The sequence below is a fragment of the Molothrus aeneus genome, chromosome 4 (assembly GCF_037042795.1).
Source record: "Molothrus aeneus isolate 106 chromosome 4, BPBGC_Maene_1.0, whole genome shotgun sequence".
Taxonomy (NCBI): domain Eukaryota; kingdom Metazoa; phylum Chordata; class Aves; order Passeriformes; family Icteridae; genus Molothrus; species Molothrus aeneus.
The window spans coordinates 3,835,594-3,844,006 of NC_089649.1; the positions used below are offsets into that span (position 1 = coordinate 3,835,594).

General features: G+C 49.2%; 2 long non-coding RNA genes across 2 annotated transcripts; both read right to left on the bottom strand.

The window, feature by feature from the left end:
• Positions 1 to 1,647: 1,647 nt before the first annotated feature.
• LOC136556297 (uncharacterized) lies at positions 1,648 to 4,175 on the bottom strand. Its single transcript, XR_010783623.1, has 2 exons — positions 3,141 to 4,175; positions 1,648 to 2,717 (listed from the first exon to the last, which is right to left on the bottom strand). It is a non-coding gene; the product is annotated as an uncharacterized lncRNA (long non-coding RNA).
• A 668-nt stretch (positions 4,176 to 4,843) lies between these two features.
• Positions 4,844 to 6,306, bottom strand: LOC136556017 (uncharacterized). Its single transcript, XR_010783571.1, has 3 exons — positions 6,083 to 6,306; positions 5,495 to 5,559; positions 4,844 to 4,879 (listed from the first exon to the last, which is right to left on the bottom strand). It is a non-coding gene; the product is annotated as an uncharacterized lncRNA (long non-coding RNA).
• Between the last annotated feature and the right edge of the window lie 2,107 nt (positions 6,307 to 8,413).

The following is an 8,413-nucleotide window of genomic DNA, read 5'->3' on the forward strand; positions in this document are numbered from 1 at the left end:
TCAGGCTGACTTGGCTCCAGGGCTCCGTGCCTTGGATAGCTGAGAAAACTTCCCATGAGCCTCTGTCCCAAGACATTGGAATGCAATTGCCCTGCGCATTTGGTGGCAGCTTTGGGTCCCTCTGGGGGACGGCACCCAGCGTGACCCCCGCCCCTCGCCCGCCCCCCACCTGCTCCTGCACCGCAGTGGGGCTCCCTCTCCTGGGCACCTCGGGGTGCCCCCAACGGCATCAGAGCCCCGAGTCTTCACCCCCCCGCCCTTTTCCTGACCCCCAAAGAAGGCTCAGAACGAATCCGACTGCCCTGGACAGCAGCGCAGCGCTTCCCCCAAGCCCTTCCCACACGCGCATGGCCCCAGCAAGGGATTCTGCTGCAACAAGAAAGCGGGGGCAGCCCCCAGAAGGCTTGAGGTTCCTGCCCAGCCTCGCTGTCACGGGCCGGGGGCAGCGAGAGAGGGAGCGGCACAGACGGCGGGGACGGCCCGGCACAGGGCGGGGGCCGCTCTCAGCGCGATGCCGGCAAAGCCGCAGCTCCGGCGCTGTCGGCCGGGCTGCTTGAGCGGCACGGGGGGATCCGCCGAGAGCCTCCGGCCCCGCGCGGGGACTCCTGCAAGGGCCCAGGGGCGCCGGGCTCCGGCCCTCGGGGCTTTATTCTCCGGCAGCCCGAGCCCCGCGACTGCGGGGCAAAGAAGGAAAGGGGGCACGGGAAGAGAGGAGCGAGAGCAGGGCATGAGAAAGGGCGGCGAGGGAGCTCGGGCTGTGCAGGAAAGCGGGACGGGAAGGGAAAGCCCGGGACGAGGGTACAGGGAGGCTGGGCAGAGGAAGGAGAGAGGGGGAACAGAAGGGAGTAGCGGGCTAGGGCCAGGACAGGAAGGAGCCGGGTTTGTGGGGGGAGAGGGAATGGGGGAAAGGGAGCGAGAGAAGGCGAATACGGGGAGAAGGAAGGAGGGCTAGAGAGAGGGACAGGCGGGGAAGCCCCCCAGAGCCCCGGCTGCACCCCGAGCCCGGCCCGGCGCCTCGCCCTGCCCGGGATGCTGCGCTCGGCGGAGCTCGGCTCGCTCCGGAGACGCTCGGCTCGAGTCGGCTCTTGTCGCCTCAACTCGGCTCTTGGCGCCTGCATTCGCCTCTTCGGCAGAGCTCGGCTCGCTTCGGCCCAACTCCCAGCCGCCGCTCTCTGCGTTCGGCGCGCCTCGGCTCCGCTCGCCTCGGCTCGGCTCCCTGAGGGCGGGCGGGCAAGCGCCGCCGCCTCACGTTCAGCTCGCCCGGCTCGGGGCTCTCCCGCTGCCGCGTCCCGCGGGCGGCCCGGCCCTGGCGCGGACACGACCGGGAGCGCGGGCTCGGGCAGGAGCTCATTAGGCTGGGACCGCACTGGCGCTAATTAGCGCGCACGAGAGCGGCAGGCTCGCTTCGCCTGAGCTCGGCTCGCTTCGCTCCAGGCAGCCTCGGAAGCCGCGCCTCGGTTCGCTCGAGGCCGTCAGGGTCGGCCGCTCTCGCCTTGCTTCGGCCGAGCTCGTGCGATTCCCCCGAAGGCGGCGTCGTTCGGTTGTGTTTTTAGAAATATCTTTCTATAGTTAGATTTATATTTCTAGAATACTTCTATTAATCCAAATAAAAACCCCATCTCTAACCAAATAAATACAATAAATGCCTTCTTTTAAACGATATTGAAATATTTTTATTTATACTTTGTAGAATTACATTCACATTTATATTTATAGTTTCTTTTGATGCAATCTATTAATAATTATCTATAATATCTATAAAATTCTAGTCATGTATTTAAATTATTATTTATATTATGTATTGTATCTACTGCTGCAACTGATTTTTTTCTTCTACTTTTAAACTGTATGTATTTATGATATATTTCTAGACTTAGTTTTCTACCTTCATATTGTTTGTATTTATCATTTTTATCATCAAAACCCTGCCTACTGACAAGTAAAAAAAACGCTTTCTTTAACGACTTAAAAAATATTTTTATATTTATAATTTTCCTATTTCTATTTATCATTTGCTCTCTAGTACGTGATAACATACCTGCTCCTGCACCGCAGTGGGGCTCCCTCTCCTGGGCACCTCGGGGTGCCCCCAACGGCATCAGAGCCCCGAGTCTTCACCCCCCCTTTCCTCTAGTTAGAAACTACACTGGAACTTTTTTCTGGAAACAAAGACACGACCTAAATCCTCTCCCCATGTCCTAGACAGATAGATGTTCAGTTCTTAGTTGACTGGGCAGCAGTTTCTTCAATAGAACGAGAAACAATATGGAAACGTTTTAGCTACAAGCAAATAGGCAAATCTGAACAAGGTCCTGGTGGCCAGCCACTGCAGTTATTTTGAAGCAATTTTTTAAACAATCAAGTACTGATCCCACAAAAAATAAAGCAAAAAGCTGACTACTGGCTAAGAAAGAAGGAAAAATTAACTTTTGACGACAACAACAACATTCCAAGGACACAAGCTTTTTTCCAATCTCATACCTTATTACTACCTCTCTTGGGAATTCTCATCGTGGATCCCAAAAGGAATAAATCCCTCAGCGTGTCCTAAAGCACCAAGGAGCTACCTACAAGTGAAGGTGGCTACTTTCAGTGCAGGCACAGCTGATGACACAGCAGTAGCGCAGTTCTATGCTGCCCAGGGATAATACTGTCTCCTCTTCTCCAGCAGCTGACTCTCTCCTGCCATGGTTTCTGTAAATGCATCAGAGCACGACCTTAAACACAAACAGGCAAGAAAACACCATCAGAAGTCTTTCATTAAGCACTACAAGAAGGGTTCCAAGCAGAGACCAACAGAATTTCAAGGAAGCAGTATGCAATTAAACCACCTCAGACTCGTTCAAGTATCCGGCAGGTAGATGGAACCAAAATGGAACCATTCAGAAACGACAAAGAAAACCTCCCCAAGTATTTATACAGGAGTCCTTAACGTCAGAAATGGGATGACAGGTTATGTTCAGATAAGATGAATGTTTATTTGGATGTAGAAATAAACTTCTCTCATGGTCCTTTGCCAAAAAATAGAACCTACAAGTGAACACCTACACCTGCCTAAAAAGACCTAACGAGCCCCTGGCAGCCACCGGCATCAAAGCACAGGGGATGTTTCTAATCCAGGCTAAGGAGAACAACATCACCTTTTGTTCTCTCCAGTTTGTTTCCTCTGCAGTCCTATTTGCTCCTTATGATTTTTACACTCTCTGTATCTTCTCGGGCAGCGCTGAGTCTGACGACCGGGATACGAGAGTCCTTCCCTGCCCTACGGAGAGAACCAGGAAAAAAAGTTAAAAAAAGAACAGGGCAGTTTGAAGTTAATACTTCCGACGAGAAGCAGCACCTGACAAACAGAGTGAACAAAGCGTGATACCTCCCTGGGGACAGAAGACTTACAAACTCTCCGGGATTTACAATCCCAGTAACCAAGCCCTTCAGCACAGCAGCCAAGTGTCCCATTAGGTGGTGCTGCACCAAAGAATGATCCGAGAGGTTCCAAAGAGTGAAACGCACGTTATTTTCCAAAGACGTAAAATCGTGCAAAATAACAAAACTACAATAGATCTAAACTACAGGGCAAGAGTACAAGTGTTAACTTGAGGAGCTGGAACCATCCAGGTGAGCAACTGCTAACTGGATCCTCAACAGAGTTTGAGGAACCCTCCAGGATACAGAAGGGTTTTCCCCAGAAATTACACAGGCCGAGTTTTGATAGAAGTACACTTGCCAGATGCTCAGAAACGTCACCCATCCTCCTCCGGGTGTCCTGAGAGAGCTGCGAATGGCTCTCACGTGGTTTGAGCTGGTTCTGTAAGGGCTCAGGGTGAATTTCACCAGATGCAGCCAAACTGGGCAACACCCAGTGGGACAGAAGGAACCCAAAGCTTGTTTTACCCAAAGCTTGGGTAAGCAGAGCTCCAGCAAATACTGAGGAAACGGACAGAACAGGGTAACAAATAATAAACATACCTTTTTTTTTTTTTTTTTTTCAGATGAGCAAAACAATTAAGGAGAAGGTGGAAAACTCACCATGACTGAACATTTCATCACCTGTAAGCTGACCATCCTTAGCATAGAGGATTCCAAATTTAAAATTCACCGATCCCTGGGAAATAAAACCAGATATTGTATGATAAACAGTCAAACAGAAGACGTAAAAATTTGTTCCTCTAAGGACTTTCACGTATGTACGTATCTTTGTATACATCCTACGCATTAGAACATACATTTTATACCATCTCCCAATACACAATAATTTACCTTTAAACTTTGATAGTATAGCATAAAATCATGAACTTATATTGGTGATCTATTATTATTAAGTTGGTGCTTCAAGTTATTTTTGCTGTCAGGTTCAAAAAAACATTACTTCTTTTTACTGTAACGAGCAATTGATTTAGAAATCATCAAAAGCCCATCAAAATACAAAGCTGCATTCACCGGACGGGTCTGTGAGCAAGAAGTAGTCAGGCTTGTACTCACCTCTTGCCCTTCAAGAACCAATAAATCCTGTCAACAAAAACAGCATCTTTAGCCCCCTCCTATTAAAGATTCTACAAGGATGATGGTTTTATTTGTGTTTAGAAGTTTGGATTTGAAATGGCCAGTTCAATGGATAAAGAGACAGTTTAAGTAGTATTCTATTATTATTATTATTATTATTATTATTATTATTATTATTATTATTATTATTATTATTATTATTATTATTATTATTAGCTACTGGAAGAAACAAACCAGTAGTATCTATACTTAATTACTTCTATTTCCAGGAAATCATAAAGAAAAAGAACCAAACAAAGAAAAGTCACTTCCTACCTTTTGTATCTCAGGATGAAAAATGTCTCTTGGGCTCTTCTCCAGTTTCTCCAGACTCCTGGCACTGAAATGCAAAGGAACGAGTGCTTTAGAGGAGGGCAAGTGCACATTCCAACCCCGAACCACCAACCGATTGCAGTTACAGCGCTTACAAAATGAATCGTTCCCAGAGCCTCTGGGAAACGGAACGGTTGGTGCAACTGCCATTTCTTCCCCAAAATACTAACTTCCAACACTTCCTAAACTTAGTTTGCATTTTAAAAACAGAAATTAGGGAGACTCTGGGTGGAGATCAGGTTGAAAGTGATTTCCTTCTAAAGCACAGGGCTCTGTTCCATCACCCTTCACTTTGGCTCCACACAGAATCACGGGGAGCATTTTAGGAGGGCTCAAGAACCAATTCTATTTCTCTCTTTTTTCTAGTTCTCTCTCTTCCTAAATCATTCAAGGCAAGTCAAATGAAAAAGGACAAGTTCAGCATCAAATGCACACTTTTTCCCTTTGTCTGCTCAAGAACAGGCTTTAAAACCACTTCTTGCTGCCTTCAACGATTAAGACTTGCAAAACAGTTTCACAAGTTTGATAGGTTTATCATAAAAACCACAGAACGCAAGCTCTGAATTACAGGAAAAGGTACACAGGCAAATATCTAAACTGATGGTGGCTTGTCAATCCATACCTTAATGGAGATTGCACTGAGAATGGTTTTGTGGGACTCCAAGGGAGACAGATTTTCTGAGTACCCTAAAAACAAGAAAAGCTGGGATATATTACAGGACATACCCACTTGTTCTGCATATTCAAATAGGATTATTAATAAAAACAATTAAGTTAAAAAAGAAGGAAGAAAACCAAGGTAATTTTACTCAGCTATATTTACTGCCGATTTAGAGAAAAAAAATAGTCACGGGTGCTGCAAAGAAAAAAAAAGTGAACCAGAAACGCCTACAGTAGAACTTTAAAACAATTGCTTGGATAAAAGCAGCTCATGGAACATGAAGTAGAAAAAAAGCGAAACCAGTATCAGACCTGCCTATTTTCTTACCATTGCACAAGAAAATCCGACAAGCGGTATAAAGTCACTGCCTAAAACCGATCCTAGGATGTAACCAAGAACAATTGAGGCATTTGCTAATCTAAACGGAAACCTTTTCCGGACCCTAGTGTCAAATCACACGTTTTGTCTTGCAGCAGCTCGAGGCTGGAGAGCATTTCCCCTGGGGGTCGGGAGGGTAGGGGCACAAGGGGCTGAGTTTGCGGATCGCACCTGTGCCAGCAGAAGGATCCAGCCCGGCGCTCCTTGCGCTCGCCATTCTCCGGGCCATCGCTGTGCTTTACTGCTCAGCGATGCCGCTCCATCTGTTTGCGTGGAAGAAAGAGCCACGAGCACTGAGGCACTCAGCAGCCGTGTCATTCCAGCCGCTCGTCCGCCCCCGCCCGCAGCAGCGGCAGCAGCCCGAGGGACACGGCTGCAGCTCGGCGGCTCCCGCGCCTCCGCCAGCCGCCGCACAGTGACCGCGGCAGCGCCCGGCGCCGCTCGCCCGGGGCGGCTCCTGCAGCTCCCGGTCCGCGGCAGCAAAGCACCGCCTGGCGCTCCGCCATCGGCGGGCGGCAGCGCGCCCCGCCCGAGCCGAGCCCCCGCCACCGGGACCGCTGAGCGAGGCCGAGGCACCGGGCGGACGCCCCTTCCGCGCCGCTCGGCTCCGTGCGGGCGGCCGGCCGGAGGCTTCGCCCCTCCAGCGTCGCTGCCGCGGCTCCGTCCCGCGCGGGAGAGGCGCCGGGAGCTCCCCGCGCCCAGCCCGCTCCCCCGGCGCGCGGCCGCCTCGGCCCGCCAGCCATTCATATGGCGCGTCGGCCGTTGCGTCAGACGCCGCGCTTTACGGCCGCAGGGCCTGCCGGGAGTTGTAGTCTCGGACTGACAGCCACCGCTCCGTTTTCCGCCACCGGGAGCTGCGGTCCCGCCGGGGGATCAAACGGCTCCTTCGCTCCTGGGCGCGGAAGCACCTTAGGAAGCACCGCCCCTCCCGAATGTCCTTTCTTTTCCACTCCAACTCTTTTTTCTTTTTTTCACTCTGTTTTTTCACCCCTTTTTCCACTTTCGCTCTTTCTTTTTCACTCTCACCCTTTTCCTTTTTCATTTTTTTTTTTCCTTTCTCTTCCTTCCTTTTTTTTTCTTCCTTTCCTTTTTCCTTTTCTTTCTTTCTGTCTGTCTTTCTTTCTTTCTGTCTTTCTCTTTCTGTCTCCCTTTCTCTATTTCTTTCTCTCTCTCTTTCTTTCTTTCTGTCTCTCTCTCTCTTTCTCTCTCTTTCTTTCAGTCTATCTATTTCTTTCTCTCTTTCTTTCTTTCTCTCACTCTCTTTCTGTCTCCTTCTTTCTGTCTCTATTTCTTTCTCTCGTTCTTTCTCTCGCTCTCTTCCTGTCTCTCTCTTTCTTTCTGTCTCTCTCTATTTCTTTCTCTTTCTTTCTCTCGCTCTCTTTCTCTTTCTTTCTGTCTCTCTCTATTTCTTTCTCTCTTTCTCTCGCTCTCTTTCTGTCTCTATTTCTTTCTCTCTCTTTCTTTCGCTCTCTTTCTGTCTCTTTTTGTCTGTCTTTCTCTATTTCTTTCTTTCTCTCTTTCTTTCTCTCGCTCTCTTCCTGTCCCTCTCTTTCTTTCTTTCTGTCTGTCTTTCTCTATTTCTTTCTCTCTCTCTTTCTTTCTTTCTCTCGCTCTCTTTCTGTCTCTTTCTTTCTGTCTCTATTTCTTTCTCTCGCTCTCTTTCTCTCACTCTCTTTCTGTCTCTATTTCTTTCTCTCTCTCTTTCTTTCTTTCTCTCGCTCTCTTTCTGTCTCTTTCTTTCTTTCTTTCTTTCTTTCTTTCTTTCTTTCTTTCTTTCTTTCTTTCTTTCTTTCTGTCTCTCTCTCTTTCTCTCTGTCTCTCTCTCTCTTTCTTTCTTTCTCTCTTTAATCATTTCTCTCTTTCTTTCCCTGTATTTCTAATCTTGGATTTCCATTCTAGCTTTAGAATAAAAAAGCAGCAGTAGAAACGTTCAGGCTACCGGGGAGTGCAAAAAACCCCAAAACGGTAATGATTTTAGGAAAATTATTTCCTCCATGGGAGCTGAAATTTTCTACAGCTGCAGGTGACATAGAGCTTTTATTTCTTCTTCTAGATAGTTTGTACTTAATACTCTATTTATACAGCGCCCCCTGCCGTCTGCATGGGCGCACTGCAGGCACAGCGCCCCCTGCCGTCTGCATGGGCGCACTGCAGGCACAGCGCCCCCTGCCGTCTGCATGGGCGCACTGCAGGCACAGCGCCCCCTGCCGTCTGGACCGGCGCACTGCAGGCAGAGTGCCGCCTAATGACGTCAGCCCGTCGACACGGCGCTCCATCCCGGACACGCCCACTCGGGAGGCCGTCGCGATCTTGTGCGGCATTCCGTGACGGCCACGGCGCTGCCAGCCTATATGGCATAATTTTACGGCAGTCGCGCTTTACGGCAGTTTTGCGACAGTCGCGATTTACGGCCCCTTTTACGACAGTCGCGCTTTACGGCCCCTTTTGCGACAGTCGCGCTCTACGGCCCCTTTTACGACAGTCGCGCTTTACGGCCCCTTT